The sequence below is a fragment of the Neofelis nebulosa genome, chromosome 17 (genome assembly GCF_028018385.1).
Source record: "Neofelis nebulosa isolate mNeoNeb1 chromosome 17, mNeoNeb1.pri, whole genome shotgun sequence".
NCBI classification, from domain to species: domain Eukaryota; kingdom Metazoa; phylum Chordata; class Mammalia; order Carnivora; family Felidae; genus Neofelis; species Neofelis nebulosa.
Genome location: NC_080798.1, coordinates 33,114,640 through 33,141,518, shown reverse-complemented (window position 1 = coordinate 33,141,518; position 26,879 = coordinate 33,114,640). Strand labels below are relative to the sequence as shown.

The following is a 26,879-nucleotide window of genomic DNA, read 5'->3' as shown; positions in this document are numbered from 1 at the left end:
ACCTGTGAATGAATGATTTTTATGATGTTGGTTCATTGGCTAGTTTTGTCACCTGGGGAGACAATGAAGAGACTTAACCTGATTGTTTGATGTTTTAGTTGTACGGGAACAGGTATTTTCTAGTTGTTCTCGTAAGAATAGGAGGCATTGTCTTCCAAATTTCAATCTGTTTTTCTTTCCATTCCTGCCTGTCTTCCTGATTCTGGCTCTCTCACTTTCTCAACCAATCAAAGTCACATACATATATACACATACATCTACTCCGAACAACTTTATTAGATCATTAGCTGAGCTGATGGAAAGTTGACGCTCTTTGATTTTGTTCTTCATGTGTTGTAGATTTCAAATAAATTAAGTTAGTCCCAAGAAAACAAAGTATGAATTTTGCAATTTTCTGAGAATTATTGGAACCAGGTCTTCAACACGAGATACGAGTCTATAAATATTCTCAATGCTTAAAGCGGTAATTACATTTCGGTGCTGATTCGCACGTAAATGTTTTCGCCTTTCCACCACATGCATGTTGGAGTGTACATATTTTTCTTTTTTCTTTTTTTCTTCTTCTCTTTCTTTTTTTTTTTTTTATAAGAAAAGCACATAAAATACAAATCTTTCTACTTCAAAGTGGCAGCAGAGGAGTTAGAGTTCTAAATATTCTCTGATTTGGAATGGTGTTCCACTAGCATGAAACCAACGTTTCATCAAAGTGGCTTGCTTCAATCAGGGTTGTACCGGTGAGATATAAATTATAAATCATATCTTCTGTTTTACATGAGAAATGGGAGCTCTGAGGTGGATCGTGCTCGAACAGATGGACTCGAGGTGGTTTCATGTCTTCTGCTGCTTATGTTTTGCTTCTAATGTCATTTTCAAAGATTCCATCATTAACTTCAGAGGCACTCAGGCAAGGTTCTTTCAACAACTAAATATGGGTTTTGGCAAGGGTTCCAGCAGCCAAACAAGGCAGGGTGGCCCGGGGTAGCACAAACGGGCCAGAGGGGTGGGGCACGGGGAAGGGGACTGAGCAAGGGACAGAGAAGGGACATCCCCCCACTGCCTTCCCAGTGCCGCTCCCTTAGAGAGGGAGTGTCAGGAAGGAGTATCGGACGGACTCTCGGGTCCAGTTTCGTCTGCGACTCATTGTTAGCTGCGGGCTTCAGCTTCCCGGCTATTCAGTTTCTAGAATACAAGGAGCTTGGACCAGATGCCGCTGTACGGATTGCTCAGCCGTGGTTCCGCTGTACGATTTGTTAATCGTTGAAATTCTGTTCAGTAAGAAGTTTCTGAGAGCTACGGTAACAAATAGCAACGGGCCGTGTGGCTTTAGCTCACCGTTCTGGAAGCTAGAAGTCCAAACTCAAGGTGCTGGCCCTGAAGGATTTAGGAGGGAGTCTTTGCCTGCTTCATCTGACTTCTGGTGGTCCCAGATGTTCCCTGGCTCGTGGCTGCATCAGGCCAATCTCTGCCCCTGTCTCTACATGGGTTTCCTTTCTGTGTGTGTTTCTCTGTGTCCTCTCCTCTCCTTATCAGGACAGCAGCCATGGGATTCGGGGTGCATCCTTAGCCTGTTTCCAAATAAGACAACATTTCTGAGGTTGTGGGTGGACACGAACGGGGGGCAGGGGAGATACTATCCAGCACATAACACCCCTGAATGCCTCTGCTGTCCTGGCTTTCTTGTCTCCTCCTTTGGACTCCATGAAGTTCCCCTGAGCCCAGCAAGTGATGTGTTCATTCATGGCACAGCAGGAGACGTAGGGACCCTGCTCCCGGGCTCTGGGCAGGACTGGAGGATCCCAAGGGCTCTGGCTGCTCCAGCACGCTGAGCCAGTTAAGCAGCAAGGACAGCGTAACGAGAGAGCAGGGATGATTCCGGTGAGGACCGAAGAGACGTCAGATGTAGACAGAGGGAAGAGGATGGATGGGGGGGGGGAGGTGGATATCCTGGAAAGACTGGGCCCCAGTGTCATGGTGTGTACGTGTGTGTACATGAGCGTGTGTGCACGTGTAGCCAGTGGGGGCGTGTGCTGAGAGTAGCCTCTGCTTGGCCAAACTGGATGCCTTTGCTATGTGTCTGGGCAAAGAGTGCTTTCCTGCACCTAAACATTTGCCCATGCTGTTTCTCTGCCTGGAATGTTCTTCTACTTTCTAAAGCTGTATTCTTTATCCTTCAAGGCTCTCTGGGATTTTGCTCATGCCTGTTGTGCCAAGACTGTATTCCCCATCCTTCCTCTGTTCTGAACTGCAAGAGAGGGAGAGCGGGAGACACAGAGAGAGAGAGAGAGAGAGAGAGAGTCAGAGAGCCAGAGACCTGCAGGCTACACCTCCCCAGGCCCTGAATCAGCTGGCCTCCAGCTGGATTCAACCAGCGGGAAGGACTGCAGAGGCCTGGAGGGGGTGGGAGGGTAGGCAGAAGCCTTCATATTTCTCCCTTTCCTCCCCTGCTGCTGCTGGAACTTCACAATCCCATATTTGGCTTCTTACTTCTATCATTGGTAACCAATTCCCTCCAATAAATTCCTTCTGTTTTAAGTACTCAGGCTATTTGACTGAAATACCCTTCCTATAGCACCAAAATACGCTGCATAGCCATTTCTTTATTTATCTCTCTGCCTCCCCAACGGGATGGTGAACTGGTAGAGGGTAGGACCCGTGTGATGTTATTTTTCGAAACTTCCCTCGTCAGAGCCTTCCTCTCCCACCCAGCCTTGTCCTGTTTTTTGGTGCATAGGGAGGTCACAGTAAATGTCTGTTGATTGAATGAATAAGCGATAGAAAAAAACAAGCTTTCCAGGAGCTTGTCATTGGCAAGCCAGACATCGTCTTCCATTTCCTTGACACAACTTACAAGAGTCTGTTCTTTGCCTACAGAGCACTTATCATAATGTAGGATCGTGTAGCTATTTGACGTGTACTTGATTGTCTGTCTCTTCATCTTCCAGGAACAAAGCTTGGAGGAATTTTGTTTAGCTCACTGCATCGTCCCAGCACGGTGCCTAGCAGAGAGCAAGTGCTCTGTGAACTCTTTGTTAAATGAACGACGGGTGGCCTGGGGAGGCCTTCCAAATTTCTAATTGCTTTGAACTTAAAAGAGAAAACTTAGCTCCACCTACTTTGGAATACAAGGGAAAATGTGTTAGAAAATAAAACTGAAAGACAAAGAAAGTGTTGGCATTACCAAATAATATTTCCTTTTGCTCTCACAGACTACTAGAGGCCCAATCCACTTTGACGTTAAAGATACCTGTTAAACGGGGAAGGATAAAGATTATGTTTCCTGGGGCACCTGGGTGGCTTGGTCGGTAAAGCGACCGCCTCTTGATTTTAGCTCAGGTCTCGATCTCGAGGTTTACGAGTTCAAGCCCCATGTCGAGCTCTGCACTGACCGTGTGGAGCCTGCTTGGGATTCTCTCTCTCTCTCCCTCTCCCTCTGCCCCTCCCCGACTCATGCTCTCTCTCTCCCTCTCGAAATAAATACACTTTAAAAGAAGACTGCTTCCAAGCTTCAGAAACATAGACCAGGTTTCTCTTCTCCATCCTTCCACAGCTCCCTGGATGGCTCTCTGCCAGAACCAGTGTTTTGTGGATTTACACACCTGGATCTCTCACTAGCTGTAACCTCCCAGAGGACAGGAGCTGTGTTGGGGTGGTCATTGGTGCTGACCACAAACATTCCAATTCTTTCCTCCTCCCGGCACATAGTAGGATTGCATTCCCTGGGTCCCCTCGAAGTCAGGCAGGGGCAATCACATCCTCATAGAAGTGATGTATGTCAGCTCCAGGAGGAAACTTAAAGAGCACGTAGCATGATTTACTAGGCCCCTTTCCCACTGCGGGGGAAATGCCAAAGCACCTGCCCCGCCAGGGTCTCAGTGACTCGGAGGAGCAGCGCCCCCTGCTGGCCGGTGACGGCCACGCAGCACGAATGAGCGGTCAAGTCACTCTTGGAAGTTTCTGAAACTGTGAGCTTGCTTGTTTTTGCAGCAAGATGGAGCCTCTCCAGACTGGTAGTCAAATTTCATTCACTTTTTTAGCTCCTGGATCCAGTATGGAACCTGACTTCTATCCTGTGGGCTCTTAGGAATTATTTGCCGAATTCACAAATGAACAAAGACACTCAGCCTGACTCAGCGTGCAGACTTTGTGGGTAGAGTTTCTAGAGTCAGAGGAGACAAACCCTCTCATTTCTAGGCAAGGAAACCAATTCGGGTGCAGACCCGCGACTTCCTCAAAGTCATTTGGTGAATCGGAGTCAAAATCAAGACTAGCATCCAGTTCTCCGGGTCTGCAAAATTCCAGGAGGGGCCTTTGCCCAAATCACATGGGCTTTTTAAAACCTGGTTTCGAACCGACTAGCAAAAAGCTCTTCATGTTGATTGTGGGTGGGTTTTTTTGTTTGTTTGTTTTGCTTTGTTTTGTTTTGCTTCAAATCAAAACCAATGAAATACGAGAGTCAGAAACACCAGGCTTAAAGGCGCCTTCTCGGGACCCCTCAAGACTCTGCTTGGTCTGACATGCGGACATAACGCAGACCTGAGCTCTGGGCCCACATGCCGAGTGGACGTCTTGTAGCCCTGCATGACAGTTGCACACAATCAATATGGTGGGTGTTTGTGCAAGCACCTCTGAACGCCAGAAGTCCGGGAAGCAGGTGGCTCATTTTGCAGTGGGGGAGGAGGCAAGCAAGCCCTACCAGGTATCTGTTACTCGGAGACAGATGAAAGAGGTCTCAGCAGGCCCTTTTCAAAGCTGAAAACAGTCTGCCCAGGCCGCTCCCGTGGATGGCCAGCCAGCTGGGCGACAGGAATTTCTTCCACTGCGGTTGACCAGACCAGGAAAACTTCTCTGGGCTGCTTGTTGTTAATAGGTTGTTAATGATTGATGCGGGGGCCTTTTAAGTCGCCAAATGAAAGGCAGAAACAGGGCCTGGCTTGGGAGCTGATGACTACACCAGCACTTGCTCCGTGCGAAGGCGGAATTTTAAAACATTTATGTCGGCTGAGCTTGCGCTGGGCTGCACAACAGCTCGTTGAAGGAATGAAGCGATCTTGTCTTGTGTCCGCCTTCCTTTGTTCTTTCACTCAGACATTAAAAATACAGCAGGCTAAAAGGAGAAAATAAATTTCAAAGATCCCGCTGGATGGCAGGCTCAAAGAGGAGGCGAGATGTGGAGTGAGTTTGCTAAACAGATGAAGCAAGTAGGTAGGAGATGAGGGGTGGATTCTTTGGACACAGAGACTTGACTCTCTCTTGGGCTCCTCGCAGCCTCCTTGGGGGATTTCTTGTACATGAGCTGGGTGCACCTGCTGCCCCGACCCAGTGGTTTTTACAGAGGATCTAGAATAGTCTAGTGAAATAGCCGTTCTCTGTGCTCTCGGCTCAGCTGAGCTGAGAGTTGCCCAAAGTAGTGCGGCTCGTGTGCTTAAAAACAATAACCTTGCCTGTTGATGTATAACACACATACAGAAGAGCATTTTCCGTAACTCATAAACGCCCATCTTTCTCTGTGTTGTATATGCGTTCACCAATGGAACACACCCAAGTCAGCCCCCACTTGTGTCAGTGAGCACAACCCTAGTTTGGACACATTGTCCCCAAAGGACCAGATGATTTCTTTGGAACCCTTCCCAGGGCCGATCGGATTCTCTCCTGGATAACTGCTAACGAGTGGGGTGGCCGTACAACTTACGCCAACTGGGACCCCTCTGGGAATGAAAATGTGCAACGGGCATAAGTGGGAATCGTCCCAGGAAACCAGGATGGACGTCCTCCCTGCCGATAACGACGGGAAACACGCATGAAGCACGGTGCTCTTGATTCCCTGTTTGCCACTGCCTCACCCCCTTCACCCTGTGCCCTTCTCTCCCTGCCCTGTGCTCCGGAGAGTGGACTTCTATGCACCACGTCTCTGTGTTTCATTGCCCTCTGGCTTCTGCCAGTGGGAAGTCTAGCAGGCGACTGGAGGGCGGGAGGAGAGGGACGTCAAAGTATTTCTTTCCTGCTACCTCCTTACACTGCCCTGGCATCTCTGGGAGTGCCTTGCCCCTTCTAGCGCTCAGCTCCTGCCAGGCTGTTCTCCCTCCAAACCCCAGCCCTCTCTGGCCTCTGGTTCCTCTTCAGCACTGGGGGATGGAATCCGTTTTTCTCAATCGCTAGTCTCCAGGGGCCTCCACATCCCTCTTTGGTTCCCACAGCCCCGCCCACACCTCTGTGAGTCGCTCCTGCATTGCAGCCTTTTCATTAGAACCCTCTGGTTGAGGGGCGCCTGGGTGGCTCAGTCGGTCGAGCGTCCGACTTCGGCTCAGGTCACGATCTCGCGGTCCGTGAGTTCGAGCCCCGTGTCGGGCTCTGTGCTGACAGCTCGGAGCCTGGAGCCTGTTTCGGATTCTGCGTCTCCCTCTGTCTCTCTCCTCCCCCGCTCATGCTCTGTCTCTCTCTTCTCAAAAATAAATTCAACCCTCTGGTTGAATTCCTTCCTGCCAGGACCCGGACTGCTACAATTGCTTGTGAGGAACTGGCATTTTGTGCCCGTCGTCTCGCGGAGTCCCGACCGCGGTCCGGGAGGTAGTGACTGCTGTCATCTGAGATGACACACCGAAGACAGAGAAGTCAAATCGTTAGCCGAGACGCACAGGTAGAGATCGGGTCTCACGCGCACGGCGGGAGTCTGGAGACCCGTGTGCTCCTGCCGCAGTGATACCGGTGACTCAGACCGATGGCTCGGGGGGTCTCAGACCACATCCAGGAGGAGCCAAGTGGCTCCAGCTGTTCAGCGCAAACCCTGCAGGTCAGAGAAGAGGCTCAGATACGTGTAAGACTCAGGCTGGCTTTCCTCGGATGAAGCACCAGCCGAGCTCGTTTTTCTCTTTTTGAGCCGTTGCTTTAATACCGAGGACCAGTAAGTTGCCCAGAATGGCAGCATCAGAATAGCTTGTTAAAAACGCCAAACCCGGGGCCTCACCCCACACCTACTGAATCAGATTACCTGCAGTGTTCCACCAGCAATCGATTTGAACAGGCCCCCCAGGGGACGCTGATGCCCTGGCCCTTGGGCTCCTGCGGCTTTTGCCTGGCACTGTCTGGCTCTTCAGAGTACCTCGGGACCTCCCAAATTCTTTCTTCGTCTAATGGGATTGAGAACAGGTGAGAAGATGACATGAAAAGCCCAGGTCCCCTGTCTCCCTGCTTCCCCTGGGGGCCCCTCTCTATTTGCACAGCTGTTAAAATCCGCGAAGCAGTTGTTCATGAATATTTCAGGGCCTCTGACAAATCCTGAGCCTGATTAGCAAGGCACAGAGGCAGGAACCCAGAACCACCTGACCTTACAGCCTGTTGTTAAGAGAAGCGGTTATTTATTCGTTGAATCCTAGTGGGACCCCCCGAATCTGGAAGGAGAAGGCCTTAGTAAACATGGAACCCATGTCTGATGGGGGCAGTGGTTCTGACTGAACTTCGCCATGCTGAGAAGTTTCTATGTGAAAAGTGAGGGGGGTAGTCCCAATACTGTGGTTTAAGTGGGGTGCTCTCACTTGGTGATAAGTAACAGAAGCTAGGGGTGCCTGGGTGGCTCAGTCGGTTAAGCATCCGACTTTGGCTCAGGTCATGATCTCACGTTTTGTGGGTTCAAGCCCCGCGTCGGGCTCTGTGCTGACAGCTGGGAGCCTGGAGCCTGCTTCGGATTCTGTGTCTCCTCCTCTCTCTTCCCCTCCCATGCTCATGCTCTCTCTCTCTCTGTCTCAGAAATAAATAAACATTAAAAAAATAAGTAACAGAAACTAACTACATCAAGGTAGAAATAAAAGAAGTTTACTAGAAGGTGTGTCAGTCAGGGTTCAATCCAAGAAACAGAACCAGGAGAAGGTAGATAGTAAGAGTTTTATTGCCAGGAATCGGCTTACAGCGGGCTGGCTAGGCAAGTCCTACCTCCGTAGGGTAGGATGTTGGGAAGATAGGCTGGAACACTGAGGCATGGATTGTAGCTGCTATCCACGGGCAGGATTTCTCCTCTTCCGGAAAGTCTCCATACCGTTCATAAGGGCTTTCACCTGGTTGGATCAGGCCCACCCACATGATCTGGAATCAACTCACTTCCTTAAAGTCAACTGATCAGCGACTTTAATCACATCTACAGAATACTTCACTGTAACCTCTAGAGTTGATTAAATAACTGGGGACTATAGCCTCGCCACGTTGACACATACAGCTGACCATCACGGAAGGGTATGGAGTAGCTCCAAGAATAAAGGAAAAGCCACGCTGAAAGGACCAGGGACTGTTCTGGAAGTCCTAGTGGTGAGAACATCTGGGATGCTTCTGCCGGGAGCCATACTAGGGACAACAGTTCCAACCAGTGTTGACCTCCTGTCGTTGCTGCTCGAAGTGACGATTCCTGAGTTTATATGATGCCTTCACACACACACACACACACACACACACACACACACACACACGCTGGCTTCTCTCTCACAGTGAGAACACGGGTCCCAACCATATTGATACATTACTCAATACACACATGCTAGTTAGTTTCAGAACTACTGCAAGGTACCCCCACAGACAGAAAACACTCGAAACAAAGTAAAAGATTTCTTCACTCTTTCTCACTTCCTAGACTATGTCCTCCTAGATGTGGACATTCGGAATATATTCAAAAGTTGCTAGAATTATTTTCTGTGTGGGTATGTGGTTACGGTATCGCTATGATACACAGTTCAGGGCACCCATTTCTGTCTGAGTTCAAAGTTAGGATTTGCTTTCTAGACCCTTTTACATTTATTTTGTTCTTTTAAAATATTCACAAGTTTCAAGTGTCGGAGCCTTTTTATGAAGAGGACATGTAAAGGGAAGTTTCCCTGCCACCCCCCACCTCCCTTCCTCCTTTTCCAGCCCACGCCCATAGGAAACCACCTTCACTCATTTCTGGTTTATCTTTCCCGAGTTTCTTTTTAGAAAAATACGCAAATACTGTATATGTTCCTATTTTCTCCTGGTTTTTACACAAAAGCATATTATACATATTTAAACATCTTTAAAAACTGTGGTTAAAAAAATACATTACATAAAGTTACCATTTAACCATTTTAAGTTCACAGGTCAATCCTGTCAGGCGTGTTCGCTCTGTGGTGCGACAGAGCCCTGGAACCTTCCCTCCTGCCAAACTAAAACTCTATCCCTGTTAAACAGTAACTCCACTCCTCACTTCCTTTAGCCCCCAGCAACCACGATCCTTGCTGTTTCTATGAATTCAACTACTTTAGGAAATGGAATCACACAGCATTTCTGATTTATGCCTGGCTTACCTCACTTAGCATAATCTCCTCGATGTTCCATATCCATCCGTTTGTACCTGCATTTGTGACTTTTAATATTTTCTGGAACTCACTCCATGTTCGGTTTTGTGACTGCATAATACTCTGTTGTATGGATTTGCAATATTTTTTTTTTCAGCCAGTCTTCTGTGAATGGGCATTTAGGTGGTTTTCGATATTTGACTCTAACAAAAAAAATGTCACAGCGAATAACGTCTTCCGCATGCGATTTATATTTGCCGAAGTGTATTTTCTGGGTACATTCTGGGATGTGGGGTGGCTGTGGCAGAGGGTGGAGGCACCCTTGGTTTTGCTGGATGTTTTACAGCACTTCCTCCAGCAATCCGTGAGACTCCCCGTTTCCCTGCAGCGTCTCCAACAAAGTGTGTTGATACGTTTTTGGATTTTTGCCCATGCGTTGGGCGAGAGACAGTATCTCAGGTCAGGTTCTAATTGGCATTTCTATTATGACAAGGTCGAGTGAGCATCTTTTCACGTGTGCAAAGACCATTTGTACGCCTTCCGTTGTGAGTCACGACATAGATTTGCCCGGTTTTGGATTTTCCTCTTCTCCCTCAACTTTTAGAGCGGAGACGGCACTCTTGACGACCGTACTTGCTACAAATAGATAATAATGTAAAGAAGGGAAACATGTATTGTTGTTATTTCTTTTTTTTCTGTCCAGCATTCAGGTGTGCCCTCCTGAAAGCACCACGATCTCCTTTTTAGGGAAATGTCCCACTGCGTGGAGGCGGAATGGGCCTTGTCTGCCTTCCCACACCCTGGCCATGAGGGCGGCGGACGTAAGCAGCCAGGCCCGGCTCCCTGGACTCTGACACTTGGGCAAGTGCCTGCAATTCCAGGGGGTCATTTGTCACAAGTGGCAATGGTGGGGAGCTCTTCCATCAACGCTGCTATAATTTGCAGCCCAGCCCTCCTGAGATTGCTGCATTCCTGTTGGTTCCCGGCCCCCTATTCCTGGCTCTGGCCGAGTCTTCCCCAACCTTCCAGGTAACCACCTGCTTCTGCCCACGCTCTCCAGAGTCAGTTTCTGTTGCTTACTCTCAATAATCCAGAATCATTCTTTCGTTTGACGATAATTATTGAACTCCTACGAATGTATTATGTTAGGCATGAGCAGTACTGCTGTGAACAAAACAGAAAACGTCCTGCCTTCTTGGAGCTTACATTCTGATGGGGGAGACAGGCAATGAAGGAGAGAAATACGAAAGACAGTCGGAACACGAGGAGGTGGTAAGTGTGCTGGAGAAAAACGAAGCAAGGCAAAGGGACCGGAAATGGGGGGGTGGGTTGGCAGCAATTTTTTTTTTTAATGTTTATTTATTTTTGAGAGAGACAGAGTGCAAGCAGGGGAGGGGCAGAGAGAGAAGGAGACACAGAATCCGAAGCAGGCTCCAGGCTCCCAGCTGTCAGCACAGAGCCCGACGCAGGGCTCGAACTCACGGGCTGCGAGACCGTGACCTGAGCTGAAGTCGGACGCTTAACCGACTGAGCCACCCAGGCGCCCCAGGTTGGCAGCAATTTGAACTGAGGTCGTTGGGGAGGTTGCAGAAGTTGGCAGCTGACTGAACACTTGTCGGAGCTAAGAATACAAACCACACAAAATGACTGGGAAGAAAAACTTCCAGGCATAAGAGACAAAAGATGTATTGGCACCGAGGCAAATGAGCATGATATGTTTGAGGACACCGTGCCTAGAGATGGGTGAGCGTGGGGGAGACCAAGAGGTGAGGTCCCGGAAGAGGGGTGGTGGGCGGGGCCAGTGGTGCAGGGTCATTTACATCATTGTAAAGACTTGGGATTTTGCTGGGAGGAAGACGTGAGGCAGGGAGGGTCCTGAGCAGAGGAGTGGCAAGATCAGACGTCTCTAACGGGATTCCTCTGGCTCCTAAGCGTGGAATAGACTATAGGAAGCAAGACGGGGCGGGGTTGGGGGGGGGTTGGAGAAACAAGGTAGGTAGGCAGGGATACCAGTGAGAAGACAGGAACTATGCACTTTAGAGCAGGGTGGCCATAGAAGGTGGACACCATGAAAAGGCGGTTTAAGTGTCTCCCCGTACTGACATTATCTCATATGCTCTCTGTGTTATGTGTGTCCACTTGGGGAATTGCCGTATTACAAAATGTAGATTTACATTTCCCACCACGGACCAGAAGTCTTACTGAGTTGGAAGGAGAAGAGAGCCCCATGGGTGGTTGGCCTTCAGGGTCTCAACTGTCCTAGTAACAGGCAGAGCGGAACTATTATTAAAATGGTACAGAGGAAGAAACGGAGTCTTTGAGCTCTAGTGGGGGAATCAGACCAAAAAAAAAAAAAAAAAAAAAAAAAAAAGAAAGGAACTAAATTAAAAACTGGTCAGCTTTCCTAAAGCCACGAGAAAGGATAAAATGAGGCTGGGCCAGGAATTGGGAGAGAGAGAAAACCTGAGGTTTGTATTGGAAAGAAAGAGAAGGAGTCAGCCAAGAAAGGAATGGAGAGAAGAGGGGGGTCCTAGCAGGCGGTGGGAACAGCGTGTACAAAGGCCCTGGGGCAGGAATGTGTGGCTATGCCAGAGAAACCAAAGGAATGGGGCTTGGATTTTTACTCTAAGGGACAACCTCTGTTCATCTCCAATTTCACATGCACGTACATGTGCTGCCTTAGCTGTAGTTCAGCTGTTTTGTTTTTGGGGGGTAGAACATGGAGCCATTTCTTAATCGCTCTATATTTAGCTCTGTTTAAAAATCTATAATTTAAAACCCACCGAGGGCTGGGCTGGTAATTCAGCTTCCATGGTCCATTTCCTCTCTGGCCTTGGCTGCCGTGCCAGCCCACCAAGGTGACAGCATGCGCCAGTCACGTTGGAAGTGTTTGTGAGCAGAACATCTGCTCCCCCAGAGCTGGCCTGGCTCTACTTGCCAAACCCCAGAGCTAATCCCAGGGCCCCTTGTTTCAGTTTCCTACAAAGGGGGGGCGCCAAACGGGGACAGCGGAACGGCTGGGGCTTAGTGGAGGGAGGTGGCGAACAGCATCACGGGCCCTGGGTCATTTCAAGTCTAGGCTGTGCTATTTAGCAATCACATCACTTCCTCTCTCAGGGCCTCAGTGTGCTCACCTGTCAAATGGACTGGATGGAATAAGAGGCTCTTACTGACTGGAAGCATTCTTATTTACTGTTAGTGGGAGTGTCGTTTGGCGTTCCTTTCTCGTAGGGTCATTTGACAATAGCACAATTTTTTTTTTAATTTTTTAATGTTTATTTCTTTGGGCGGGAGGAGGGGCAGAGAGAGGGGGAGACACAGAATCCGAAGTGGGCTCCAGGCCCTGAGCTGTCAGCACAGAGCCCGACACGGGGCTCGAACTCACGGGCTGCGAGATCGTGACCTGAGCCGAAGTCGGACACTCAACCGACTGAGCCACCCAGGCGCCCTGACGTTTGCGTTTTTAAAAAAGGTGATGACGTCATATGCTTGCATCCGTGTGTGGCATCTTTAGACACAAGAAATCTAGTAACAGTGGTTGTCCTGGGAACAAGGACAACAAGATGGGGTGGAAGGGAGGTTTCCTTTCCACAGTACGATTTGAAACGTTCGCCACAGGCACGATTAACTCAATACATTAAATTTTAGAAAGTTTGAAATGCCCACAGACCCAGATAGGCGGCCTCACTGGCCGAAACGGGCTGAGTGTAACACAGCAGGCAGCCGTGGGGGACGCTGGTGAGCTGGAGCGCTCAGCTTCGCCTAGAGGGACAGCTGTCACTCAGCCCTCGCAACATGGCCACGGCTCGTGTGGTCAGACCCGACTTCTCAAGAGACACCGAAATTCACATTTTAACGTGAACTCTTCTGATGCTCACGCGTTCGCACCTGATTTACGCCGTTACAAAACCAGACGGCGTTTGCCCCTGTTTGCATCCAGCGTGTGACTGCTGTACTCGGTGACCTCCAAACGTCCTTTCAATTTCACCCATCCTCCGCCTGGGACGCTTACAGCCACGGCACACGTATTTGCTTGCACGCAACGGGTCTTCTTTAGGCTGGTGCGGGGGATTCTTCGGAGGGTGGCCCGGCCAGTAGGACACAGTGACATCTCCACGCCAGTGGCCATAGTAAGTGGGAAAAGCACTGGGCTTTGGTAAGCACAGGAAGCCTGGCCTGTGGCAGTCAGCCTTGGTGTCCTCATCTCAGAAACGGGGACCATCGCCATCCTGCCCTGCCAGGAAAAGCTGAATGTAACGCACTCTGACCTTGGCAGGACAAGGGCATCGCCTTGCTTCAAGGACACAAACCTGGACAGCCAGCCCCAGGCCTCCTGGTAAACGTCCTCCCTACCCTGGGCTCACGGGGCCCTGGAGAGTTTGCTGCCCTACGGAGGAAGTTCAGAGAATCTGACGTCATGCACATTCAGACCCCAGAACCACCCCCGCAAACTCACAAACCCCCAGCGGATAGTGAGACACCCACCCCTGTGTTCTAGCACACATCCTCCGAACGTTCTAGAACGGAAAGACTACTTCATTAAGAACGGCGTGTGAGCCCAGCAAGAGGTGATTTTCTACCGCCTGTGGAATGACTTGACACGGAAAACAAAAGTGTTCAAGTCAGAGCTGAAAGGACAACTTGCACAGCAGGACAAAAATTTCTCAACCAATCCCTGCTTTTGCCACCCGTATCAACACGCTTTTGTTGTCTACATTCATTATGTTTTTAAGTTTATCTATTTTGAGAGAGAGAGAGAGCGAGCGAGCACGAGAGGGGCAAATAGAATCCCAAGCAGGCTCTGCACTCCCAGGGCGGAGCCCGATGTAGGGCTCGAACCCACAAACCCTGAGATCATGACCTGAGCTGAAATCAAGAGTCGGACGCCCGACCGACTGAGCCACCCAGGCACCCCTATTGTCTACATTTAGACAACAGAGAAAATGAGAGCCTCCTTCGGTGTGGCTGAGGTTCCGAGCTCCACGAGAAAGACGTGAGAAGTGCACGGGCCATAAATAATGTATTAAAAAGCAATTATTTATTTCCTTCCCTCTAGTGGCTAGTAGCTGCCTGTTTCCCCTTGAATCAATCTGTTTCCTGGACCGCCGCCCTCAAAAAACCGGAATAACAAGACAGCCGGCCTTTCCGCACAAGACGACTGATTATGGAGGCCACTTGGCCAGGTTCGCAGAGGCTGCAAACCGCGAGGAAGGATAATGCCGGTCAGCGCGGAGCAGGGAGGTGATTATCCATTCACACGAGACTCCCCCGAACAATCCGGGAAGAGCAGCCTCAAAGACATACTTGAAAGGTGATGCGAAGGGGGAAACGATCAGCCGCGTCTCCCCAGTTACGGGGCCGGTGCAAGTGGGAAGAGAGAGAGGGAGCTCTTTGTGTATAACACCGGCAGGCAAATCAACACCTGAGCCTGCGAGCCACCCCCCCCCCAACCCCCACCCCGCGCTGCCTGATTGAGATGTGCGGGGAAGTGACGCCACATTTCACATCACTAATGAACGCGCAGCCCGGCAACTGAGAGCCTCTCATCCCGTCCTCCCGTCTCTCCTCGCCTCCTGTCCAGCCAGCCTCCGGAGGATGAGATGTTTGTTTGGGAACAGAGACAGCTTCAGGATCTGGACCCAGAACTGCCTACCATCAGTACCCGGATCCTTTCCACTGAGAAAAACCCCTGGCATGCAAGGCCTCGGCCCACATGTCCCTTCCTATATCTGCCAGCGACTTCACTCCAGCCAGACGGCCTTCCCACTTAACCATTTCTGGGATGTTCCTTGAACCACTTTGCAAATGCCCTTGCCCTGGGATTCTCCGGCCTTGTCCCTCCTCTCTTGCTCGTGGTCTGCCACGGCTCTGGGAAGCCTGCCCTCTCCTCCTTATGGTGGGGTCTCCTGCCCGGTACTATGGTTCGCTTGCACGTCTGAACCGCCCCCTGTCCCCACCGATCAAATCCATACATGCCAACATCCCATTTTTCCCACAGTTTTTGTTCAGCGATTACGCTTGGCCCCGAAGAAACGGGTGGGTTCTCGCTCTGCCCTTGGTGAGCTGAGGCTAGCTGAACGAGGCAATACTTCCTGGGTTCGCTTTCCTCATCGTAATGAAGCGGACGACCTTGTCCTGCTCACAAAGTTCTTGGTGGGAAGCAGGGGAGGGGGGAAGGGGGCGGACCATGAACTGAAGAACTGCAAGCCATGCTTTAAACTTGCAAAAGAAGTTGCATCATTACAAGGATTTACAGGTTTTGAGTTTCCCTCCATCACATCTTGCCCTTCAAATGCTCCCACGAACAGGGTGTGGGAGAAAAGGATGTTCCCAGTTTTTATAGATGGGGAAACAGGAGCCTGTAAAGGCGAGTGACTGACTTAGGGAAGAAACAGAAATAGAAAGAAAGCCCCGAGAGGGTCTTTAACGTCCCAACCTCTTGCTTTTTCATTAGATTACAGGGCCTCATTAACAGCCCTTCTGTTCTCATTCTCAGAGAAATGGTCATTTTAATAACTCACATCCAGAAAGCTTTTAGTGAGTAGCTACTTTGCACCAGGAGGAGACTCAAAGGCCTGGGCTGGCTTAGGGAAACTTAGTTAATGAGTTCCAGCCCAGGAAATGAAGCCTCTGACAGGCACCCCTGGTGGCTCAGTCGGTTAAATATCCGACTTCGGCTCAGGTCGTGATCTTTCGGTTCGTGAGTTCGAGCCTCCGTTTGGAGCCTGCTTCCGATTCTGAGTCTCGGTCCCTTGTGCTCTCTCTCTCTCTCTCTCAAAAAAAAAATTTGAAAAAAAGAGTACCTCTGAAGTCTTAATCCTCGTAAAGTGCACAGAACAAAGCCTAGCATCTATAGACTATTGCCGATTTGCCCAACAAATATTTGGTAAGTGCCTTCAGTGTCCTAAGCATTGTTTTAGGCGCCAGGCATTCAGCACTGACCAAAACAAAGCCCTTGCCCTCAAGGGGCATGTAGGCCCATAGAGAGGCAGGTAATAAACACACAAATGAACACTCTTAAGTCATTTGGTTAGCTTTTCTTAACTGCCATTTCATAGATTATGACATTTTTCATTTGATTTTATTGGCAGAGAATGTGAACACTTATTGGGTCATTGATTTTAAATTTCTACATGACTTGGCTTCTAAAGATCCCAATTTGACTATCAATGTCTCATTGCCGATCGATCGCTCACTGGGAGGCAAGTGCCCAGTGAGACGCCAATTCAACTGTAGCCTAGAACTGAAACCCATTTGGGTTTCAGACCCTAAACGGTATAAACGCAGGGTTTGCTTAAATTAGGGCTTGCAAACTCACATGTTTGCTGAGGTCACGTGAGTCCCATAAAAAGGGGCAGCTGACAGAAGGTCACTGTCACAACGGGGAAATGCGCGGGGGTTGGGGGCGGCACCGAATTTTCCGGTCTTTTTCAAGACTACGGCAATTCAGAATTTAAAAAAAAATTTTTTTTAATGTTTATTCAGTTTTGAGACAGAGACAGAGTGCAAGCAGGGGCTCCGAGCTGTCAGCACAGAGCCCGACGCAGGGCTCGAACTCACAAACTGTGACATCATGACCTGAGCCGAAGTTGGACGCTTAACCGACTGAGCCACCCAGGCGCCCCTTCGGAATTTTTTTTAAAAACAAAATGTTCTGATTTTTGTTGAGTGGAGACAGATTCACCTTGAAAATGAAACCATCGAACTGGACCAAGTGTGGGGAAAAACGAAAATCTTCTGCAGGACTGAGCTTCAGCCTGAGCTTTTGCAAAGATCTTTTGTTTATAACATTGTGCGTTATTTTCAACTTTGTCCGAAACTGCCCTGCCTTTCAAAGACACCGCGGTTTTGTTCCTTTTGTCTGTCTCTTTTGCCGCCATCGCCCGTGACAGCGGTCGCTATAAGCAGATTTTGAGGGCCAGACCATGGCACGTTCTTGGGCATTGAATCCTTTCCACCGTAGCCCATTTTTTGGTGGAGTCCATCCGAGCATGGAGGAGAGAACCCGTTCCTACTCTCCCCACTTGAGTACTCACTGCCTCTTTGTACTTTCCTTCTTTCTGGTGATGTTTGTTTTCCTTGCATATGAATGTGTCCCGCAGCAGAAGGCTGGAATCCAAAAGGGAGCAAGTGTGGGGCATGAGTCTGTCTGGCACAATACAGATGAAACCGGAACCCTCGGCCTCCCCTGTTTGCCGCAGACATCCAGGAGACTTTGGCTCTGTGTTTCCCCGAAGACAACAGGATCAGAGTAACGGGTCGCCAGGTCCCAGAGTACAGCCGGCCGCGCGGCTGAGCGGGGCTCAATTCTGCACCAATGGTGAGTGACTGGTGGAGAATTTGGGGCCAGGCCGACATGCGAGTGTGAGTGAGCCTTTATTCCTGGGTTCTCAGAGCCAACCAGGGCAGCTTCGAATCATAACAAGCTTTTCAGGGCTTTGGACTCCGGCCTTCACCAAATGGAATTCAGAGGGGATGAGTTTAAGGTTTCGGTGCCTGTGTTTCAAAGAAGCCGTTCAAGTAAATGCACAAATCTGGCACCTCCTGAGGTAGGGGTTCTGAAAGCTGAGGGTGTGGGGGCCTGAGGACACAGGTTTCTGCCCCCACCCTTGGCCCCCTCCACATTTAGGTTCAGAAGGTCTAGGATAGGGCCCAAGAAACTTGCCTTTCTGGCAAGTTCCGAGGTGATGCCGATGCTGCTGATCCAGGGACCACACTTTGAGGAGCACTGTTCTAAGGAAGTGGCAAACGGTTTTCGAAAAAGTCAGGAATGCACGCTCTTAAAACACGTGTTGCTCTGAATGATGTTTCGAGGCTTCCAGTCTAGTGGAAATCAAATCAGGAAACCTGGATGTCAGCCCTGACCTTGCGTTACCAGCTCTGTGGCCTTGGGCAAGACCCTTGCCTTCTCTGAACCTCAGCTCCCCACGCCCTGCCCCCTGAACCGGAAGCTGAGATTAAGAACTCTGCAGCCCTACTTTTCGAACAGGGGTGTGGGGAGACACCCGTGCTCAAGACCCTCCGTGAGGGACATGAGGGACTGTTATTGAGACCTTGGGGCTTTGAATTGGGGGTTCTGTTTGTGTCTTTCACTGTGGGGAGTCCTCTGCCCAGAGACTTTTTTTTTTTTTAATGTTTATTTATTTGTGAGAGAGGGACAGAGTGTGAGCGGGGGAGGGGCAGAGAGAGGGAGACACGGAATCCGAAGCAGGCTCCGGGCTCTGAGCCATCAGCACAGAGCCCTCGACTCGGGGGTCGGGCTCACAAACCGCGAGATCATGACCTGAGCCGAAATCAGAAGCTCACTTGACTGAGCCACCCAGGCACCCCTGCCCAGAGACTTTAAAGGTGGAAGTCCCTCAGAATTTGAGATCAATAGGTTCATTTTCATGAAGAATTAATCCTTACTCAGAAACAAACAAACAAAAACACATTGTGACTTTCTCAGTCTCCAAGAACCTCTCCCAGCCTGAGAAAGAGGTTCGCTTCCGAAGTGGGCGAAGGTCTCAAAATAATGGCAACGTGTAGGAGCGGACGGGGCTCCTCTTCGTGTGGAGGGTTGGTTTCAAATATTCCGTTAAAAACAAAGATTGTCGACTTGAAAAATAATTCCGCATCAAGGCCAAGACAATAAGCAGATTCTAGAATCATGGAGAACACCACGGGGTCTCTGCGAAATGGCTAGGATTTGGCTCACCGAGCACATCTTGGGCTGTCTTGTGTCTTCTCCCACACAGTGGACAGAAACTCTTCCGTAATGAGCTCTTGATTTCTTTCTTGATTCTAAACAGACATTTCTTCTCCCTATTGGCCCAGCGCACATCCATGCTGGGCAGAACTAGATTTTTCTCTTCCATTTCCAGGATCCTTTGCAATATCAAGCCCGCAGGCTGGGCTGAGTCGGTAGCTGGGTGTCTGGCAGGCTGATGGGGGCTGCACAGGGTCACAGCAGAAATGAAGGTGGCAATGAGAGTTATGAGACACGTTGAATGTCTCACTTCCTGCTCCTAAGCACCAAGTCCCAGGATCGTCTGAAGCCGGGTTGTGGCTTAACAGGCCGATTGATTTCAAGTGTGCTGTGTGCCCAGTATGGGCCAGGTCTGAAACAAGTCTGTAGCCAGAGTAATTATAAGTCGACTCTCACCCCTCAATTTTCAGCTGCGGAGTGGGCAATTTAATCACAGCAAAGGGGAAGAGAATGAGAAATGACCTCCTGCCACCAACGGTTGCACATCTATAGTGTCAGCTGTTCCTTTAATCAAAGGTTAGTAGTGTGACGGTGTGTGTTTGGAGTGAGCCTGAGACTTTCCAAAGGGTTTGGATAGAAGACCGGGTGTGATGAACTAACTGCCTTGGAATCCTGAAATTGTGCCACGTTCCAGTCAGAAGAATGTTTACAGACCACGGCGTCTAGCCTCCTTACTTTACGGATGGCGAAACTGAGGCCCAACGCTGGGGGAAGGACATGTCCAAGTTCACTTGGGTTTTAGTGAAAGAATCATAGACCTGAAAGTCAAAGCTGGAAGGGCTTCAGGGTCATCCAGGCAACCTCCCCATTCAGCGGGTACCCAGCAGATGGCAGAATCCCTCTCTACGGCTGGAATCCTTCCTGCAAGAGGGCACTCACTGTTTTCAGGAGTATATCGTTCCTTTCTCCGATAGCTAGAAGCATTGGAAAATCACTGCTTTATTTCTGTCTTCCTGTGGTTTCCTAGTTCTAGCCTAGGGGACACCTGAATAAATCTCAATCTTTCCTTTAATTGCCATTCCTGTGGCTATTTGAGGCCATCTATCATATTTTCTATAAATCGCTTTCCTTGCAGAGGACAAGCGTCCCTTATGCCTCCTGAGATTCACTGTCCCTTTCTCTCAGCACCCAATCACTCTGCTCACGTTTATCTGCGTCCCTCTTGAAAGTATGAAGCTTCAAACTGAATACAACCTTCCTGTGGTCTAATTAACACGATTACGTTCTTTGTTCTAAAGTCTTCATGTCTATTAATTCATCCTAAGATCACACTGACTGCTCTCAGAAGAAATCATTTGGGATCCTTTGGTTGGAAGTGATGTGAATTCAATTCTAAGCAGCTTAAATAAAAGTGGGAATTTAATGGCTCACGCAAGCACAGAATCAGAGTCGAACTTCAGGTATGGATGGATCTAGGGGCTCAGGCAACATTCGCCTGAGGTAGGTATCTCTGTAGCCATGGCTCAACTTTTCCGATTGTTGGCTCCTTTTCCAGGCAAGATAAATGCCAACCACGCTGTCCTAGTCCCTCGAGGCTGTTATAATCATATGCCACAGACTGAGTAGTTTTGTAAATAACAGCAATTCATTTCTCACGGCTCTGGAGGTGGGAAAACCGACATCAGAGTGCCACCGTGGTAGGGCGAGTGCCGTTCCCGGACTGCGGACCTCTTGTCGTGGTTGAAGGGGCTAGGAACTCTCAGGGGCCTCTTTTATAGGAAACTGATCCTATCCACGAGGCCTCCACCGGAATGGTTTAAGCATCTCCCAAAGGCCCCACCTCTAACACCACCATCTGCAAAGATTAGGATTCTAAGGTATGAATTTTAGGAGAACGCATTCAGACCACAGCACATGCCAAACTTAAACCTTCAAAGTTCCCAATACACGGGAACAAAAGAGAGGGGGCCTCTGAATTGGTTTGCTGGGGCTGTCATAGCAGGGACCACACTCTGAGCGGCCTAAACGACAGAAATCGGTTATCTCGTGGTGCCGGAGACTAGAGGTTTGAGACCACAGTGTTGCCAGGCAGGACTGGCTCTGTAGAAAAGTTTTTCCACTACCCTTCTAGGTTCTTTTGGCTGGTCTAGTAATGAAATGGACAGAAGACCGATGAACAGGAAAAGAACTAATTTCATTAGTTCCTGCTTACGGGAGCCCCATGAGAATAGGAGACCCCCAGGCTTGATGGAAGTTTATATTGCTGTCCTCAACTAAGGAGAAGGAGGGGAGTGGTCTGGGGTTCAAAGAGGAGGAAGACAGTCCACGGGAAGAAAGGAAGGGCCAACGTTCCGTAAACAAAGGTCCGCCATGCCACGCACACGGAGAGGAATTTGGTCTCCAGGGCCGGACGGGCTTCCCCGCCTCTCCCCCTACTTAGCCCGTATTCTTTGTGGCTATTTCTGGTGATTTGCCCTTTCTGGACCAGGCCCTTTATGTGAAATATTTTAGGCAGAGGAGGTAAAAGCTCTTGCCTGGTCTTTTGGGCCTCGATCGACTTCAGCCCCCAGTCATCTGCATGCCACAGTGGCTTCTCTGGGGGAGCCTCAATCGGACCCCTTTCAGCTCCTTAGGAGGGCCATGAGGAAGAATCCGCCCCATGCTCTCTTCTAGCGGCTGGTGATTTGCTGGCCGCCTCTGGGGGTTCTAGAAGCACTATCCCTCTGGTGTTCTCCCTATGTGCTCATGTGTCTGTGTCCCAATTTCCTCTTTTTATAAAGATGCCAGGCACTCCGGTAGGACCTCCTCTCAACCACTCGTATCTGCAACAGCCCTAGGCCCAGAGAAGGGCACATTCTGAGGTGCACGGGGAGCTAGGGCTTCAATACACATATTTGGGGGTGAGGAGCGGGGGGAGGGGGGACACGGTTCTGCCCACAGCAGCCTCGACTCGGGACAGTATTGCCAAAGACGCTCAAGGCTGCATCTCCCGGATTTCTACTGAATCCCCCCCCATCCCTGAAGCGATTAACCACCGTGGTGCCGGGATGGAGACACGTCTTCCCCCAGAACCAGTGGTGAAGCCAACACGACCCGAACCACCGGGAATGGGGGAGGGGAGACACTCGGGGAAAATAAAGGCGCCCTTAGAAGCACGAATGGGCACCAGGCAGACGTTCACCAAACCAGCAGACGTTCACCCCACAGGGATGATGGAGCAAGCCAGGACCCGTGGCCCGCGGGCTGGGCCACAGCTGAGGCTCCAGAAACGGGCAACTTCAAGGACGGGCTTGCCTTTATCCCCTTAAAAAGAAATCGCCTGTGCGTGTGTCACGAGTCAGAAAGGGAAGCCGAGCCGCCAGGCTGTCTTCGGTTCCTACAGAGCATCGTAGAGACTGCTCCGGCCCTTGGTAGCTGTGTGTTTTGCATCCGTTTCTTTTCATATTGGAAGATTAAAACAATAGCTCCTGGTTATCACCCGGCGCATTATTGATTACAATCCTTGCCCGAAGACTTTCCATCTCACTTTTCAGCATGGTGCGATTTGCTTTTCTTTTTACTCCCTGTAACATATGATTAATGCTGATCTCCCGAGTCCCGGTGAGATGAAGCCGGGTGTCAGGCACGATTTGTCAGCTTGGAAGTATAGATTATTTTATGTTTCTCGAACTTTGTGGCCAAGGGAACACAGCTCTTGATTGTTAAATCCATCCACACTCTCCCCTGGGCTATGAAATGCCAGAAACATTAAATAGCCCACTTAATACATAACCTCATTCTGTACGCTTGACTATTTTGTTTTTAATTTTTCTTCCCTTTCCCGGCTGCTCACACGAAATGGGATCAAAGAAAAAAATTATCCTCGCTGGATTTTGTTAAAATATTAATAGGTTAGGGTTGACTGGCTAAATTGAATATCTTTGCTGATCTCACTTGCATGTTTAACTTGTGCTTAGGAAAATATGTTTCCTAGGTGATAACCTTTTATGTACCAGCCTGACTTCATTGAAATGCATAGAGATAAAAATATGTCACGCTCAGCGGCTATGCTATTCTTGTGTGGCACTGTGATTATTCAGATGGTAATTGACCCCCACCTGTAGACAGCTCTTACTCTGTAGTCAATCATTTCATTTGATATTAAAATATGTCCAAGTCCAATTATGTAATTTACATTACAAATCATGCTGAATGCCAGGGGTCTCTGAACCGCTGACAAATGCAAAGGAATCGGGGGTTGGGGGGAGAGAACCCTGGTCAATAAATGAAGTGAATTCCACCGGGCGGAGGGTTCAACTTCCCTTATTTGTGTCCACAAGAGCTTTTGTGCGTGTGTCATTGAAAGAGTAGCTATGGCCTTCTCGCTGTGCCATAAATGGCAGCGTGTGAGACGCCTTTCCGAGGACGTCTCCCCCCTTTCCTGGCAAAGAATCGCCTCTCCCGTTAGGTGAAGAAGTGAGGGCTCGTCCAGGCCTGGAGGGAGAGCAGATCTATTCAAAGGAAGAAGGCGGCAGGTCTGGGAGGTTAAGGTGGCTCCTTGCGGCCGAACCCAACACAGGCACGGAGGGTAGACTTGTAAATTAGGCTTGCGTGTTTCCAAACCCCAGATCTTGGCCATCACACTCGACACTTGCATGGCTATTATTGGGAGTCACAATATTATTACTTAGCTGGTATTTAATATGTGCCCGGCACCGGGTTGAATATTTCAGATACCTTGTCTGGGTGGCCCTCACGACACAGCCACGTGAAGTAGCAGGTCTGCTGTTGGTACCCTTTTCCAACGAGGAGGAGAAAGGGCACAGCGGTTCCAGGGCTCGCCCGGGGCCATTGGGTTAGAAGGTGGACCAGCAAGCGGTGGCAGAGGTGGGGTCAGTGGCCACCCTGCTCTTCTGGATCAGGCATCAGATGCCTATGGCGACCACGCAGGACTGGGAAGGTGCACAGGACAGGGTCTTAACTCAGTGGGGCTTATGGGAGAGCAGGAGGGTCTGGGTGGGAGTGGGGATCCTCGGTGAGGGGGATCCGGGTAGGGAACTCACCAACCACGGAGTTTCCGATGGACGTGGGCTATCCATTCGATGTGACACGTTGGAAGGGCCAACGCCTGTCCCACCCCAAGGCCTTGCTGATGAGGCGGCCTTCCAAAGCTCTTCTAGGCCGGGGTGGGGGGAAGGCATGACGATTTCTCCTGTGGATACGCAATACTTCCGGCATCGGGGCCACGCAAAGCCAGACTTCCTTGCTCCTTCTTCTGCCACATTCCAAAGTTGCTGGGCTCAGCCGTCGCCGGGGCCACTGGCTTCCAGAAGCGAGTGAGGTACTGGTCCAGGCGCACGAAAGACAAAGCTCTACTCCCCACAAAGTGATTTGGGGCACCTAGAGCTGGGTTGTGTTTCTGATGCGGACACCTGATCCTTGAAATGTGCTGGGAGTCCTGCCCTGCTGGCTACGAACCACGGGTTTGCTGCCAGTGCCTCTCCCACAGGGGTGAGCTTTGGAGCGACATCCCCTGGCAGTCCTGGGGAAGAGTACCTGGGGCAGATGCCCATCAGCAGACAGTCCCCCTCGTGATGTTTATATCCCGTCCTCCTCCACTCTTAATCACTTAGAATAATTGTGAAAAGCACTGAGTCCGCAGACACACCCCTGGGTTCAAATTCCTGTTCTGCCGTCTGCTGGCTGTGAGATCCAGGATAAGTTAACCTCTGTTTGCCTCGGTTTCCTCATTTGTAAGCAAAGTGAACAGCAGTGCCTGCCTTATACAGTTGTCAGAATGGAGAGTTAGGGGCACCGGGGTGGCTCAGCCGGTTAAACAGCTGACTTTAGATTTCGGCTTCGGTCATAATCTCACGATTCATGGGTTCGGGGCCAATGTCGGGCTCTGCACTGATGGCACGGAGCCTGCTTGGAATTCTCTCTTCTGTCTCTGTCTCTGCCTCGCTCTCAAAACGAATAAATAAGCTTAAAGAAAAAGAACTAAGAGTTAAAATGCAATTGGAACAATGCCTGATAAATAGGAAGAGTGCACGTGAAGCGTTAAATAAATTTGCCTTTTGTCTTAAATAAAGATTGTTTTTCTGGGGCGCCTGGGTGGCTCAGTCGGTTGAGCGTGCGACTTCGGCTCAGGTCATGATCTCACGATCCGTGAGTTCGAGCCCCGCGTCGGGCTCTGTGCTGACAGCTCAGAGCCTGGAGCCTGCTTCGGGTTCTGTCTCTCCTCCTCTCTCTGCCCCTCCCCTGCTCATGCTCTGTCTCTGTCTCTCAGTAATAAAATAAACGTTAAAAAAAATAAAACAAAAAAAGATTGTTTTTCTTACCCAGTTGTTATATGCCATCTATATTTATTTCTTATCATCTTTAAAAAAAAAACCCATGCAAGTACTGAATATTGTTTTAAATTCTGTGCACGGACTCTCAGTGGACTGGGCAGTGCACTATGGGGGAATCTCCCAAAGAGTCAAGTTCCAGCCCCTCGGCCTGCCACTCAGAATCCCCCACCAACCGTCCCCCACTCACCTTTGCACATTGCCTCCCACTGACAACTCACCACATACCTGTACCTTGTGCTCTGTTGATTTAGGTACTTAAAGAATACGAAGCTGTGTCCTTATTTTGTGAGAGGCAGGATAGCATAGCGGTTAAGTGCACTGCACGGGTCTAGAGCGGAAGGACACAGGTTTGCACCCCAGCTCTGCCACCTTGGCTGAGTAGCACCATTACTCTCCCCGGTGTCTCAGCTTCCTCATTTGGGAACTGGGGACAGTGATAGAACCCACTTCTTCAGGGCGGTCACAAGAATGGAATGAGTTAATTCGCGAAAGTACTTAGTTCAGGGCCGGGCCAAACGAGTCCTCCCGAAGTGTGAGCTCAGCTGGTCTTTGGTATTTCGGTCACATTTATATGTTAAATAAAAGCCCTTAAGCCTGCGTAAGGGCCCGAAGAATGAACCAGCGACTTCCCTGCCCAGGCTCTGGGAGAGAGCTTTTTGAGGGGGCTCCAAAGCCCTTTCTCCCCCGCTGGAGATGCACAGCGGAGAGCCAGAGACTCGGGAAGCTAGCTGATCTGGGAATGAGCCGGTCATTCCTCCTTTGAATCAGAAATCCCGGCAACAGAAATCACCTCTCTGTGAATGAGCCAGACGCTCTGGCCAGGGAAAATTTCCCAGGCACTTTCCGGAGACTCATTTTGAAAGTGAATTGAGACATTATCTTTAATTAAAGTGGCAATCTGCCCCCCATGAGTTTCCCATCCCTAGATGCCCAAGCGATGGCCTCTGTTTTGTCCCCTCCCTGCCTTCTCTACCTCCTTTTAATTTCAAGCCCATCAGCAGGCCAGTTTACTAAATTGGTTTTAATGGAAATTTAGCCAGCATGAATAATAATGAAATGTAAAATTATTCCTTAGCTAATGAACAGCCAGCGGCTTTGGGGTTAATCGTTTGCTTCTGGTGTCAGCTTATTTATATTGAAATAGAATTGTAATAGGATTCCAAACTAAAACTGTTTCACATTCTTGATCACCGCTTACCTTAGGGTTTATTCTTTATCATTAGCCATTGTTCCGTAATCGCTCCCACTTTGGACCTACTTGTGAATTAATTAATTACCTAGCTAAACTTGAGTGGTATTTTCTTTAAAAGACAGAAAACTTGTCTTATTTTACCTTAGCATTGTGTTTTTGTTCCAAAGGTCTCCAGACGCACAGAAGTATCTTCTTCCCTGACCAGCTGGTCATCTTGATAAGTGCGGAATCATGACCTCTGGCTGTCTCCACTGATCCCCTCAGAGGACTCAGGGACAGACGGCAGAGGGATTGTCCATTTCTAGAAACTCATTTTCCTTTCTGAGGACTCAGGGTCCCCATGAGAAAAATATATGGGGTTAGATCACTAGAGCAAT

General features: G+C 49.6%; 1 long non-coding RNA gene across 1 annotated transcript; it reads right to left on the bottom strand.

The window, feature by feature from the left end:
- Nucleotides 1–256: 256 nt before the first annotated feature.
- Nucleotides 257–24,763, bottom strand: LOC131499268 (uncharacterized). Its single transcript, XR_009255780.1, has 2 exons — nucleotides 24,021–24,763; nucleotides 257–1,565 (listed from the first exon to the last, which is right to left on the bottom strand). It is a non-coding gene; the product is annotated as an uncharacterized LOC131499268 (long non-coding RNA).
- Nucleotides 24,764–26,879: the final 2,116 nt, after the last annotated feature.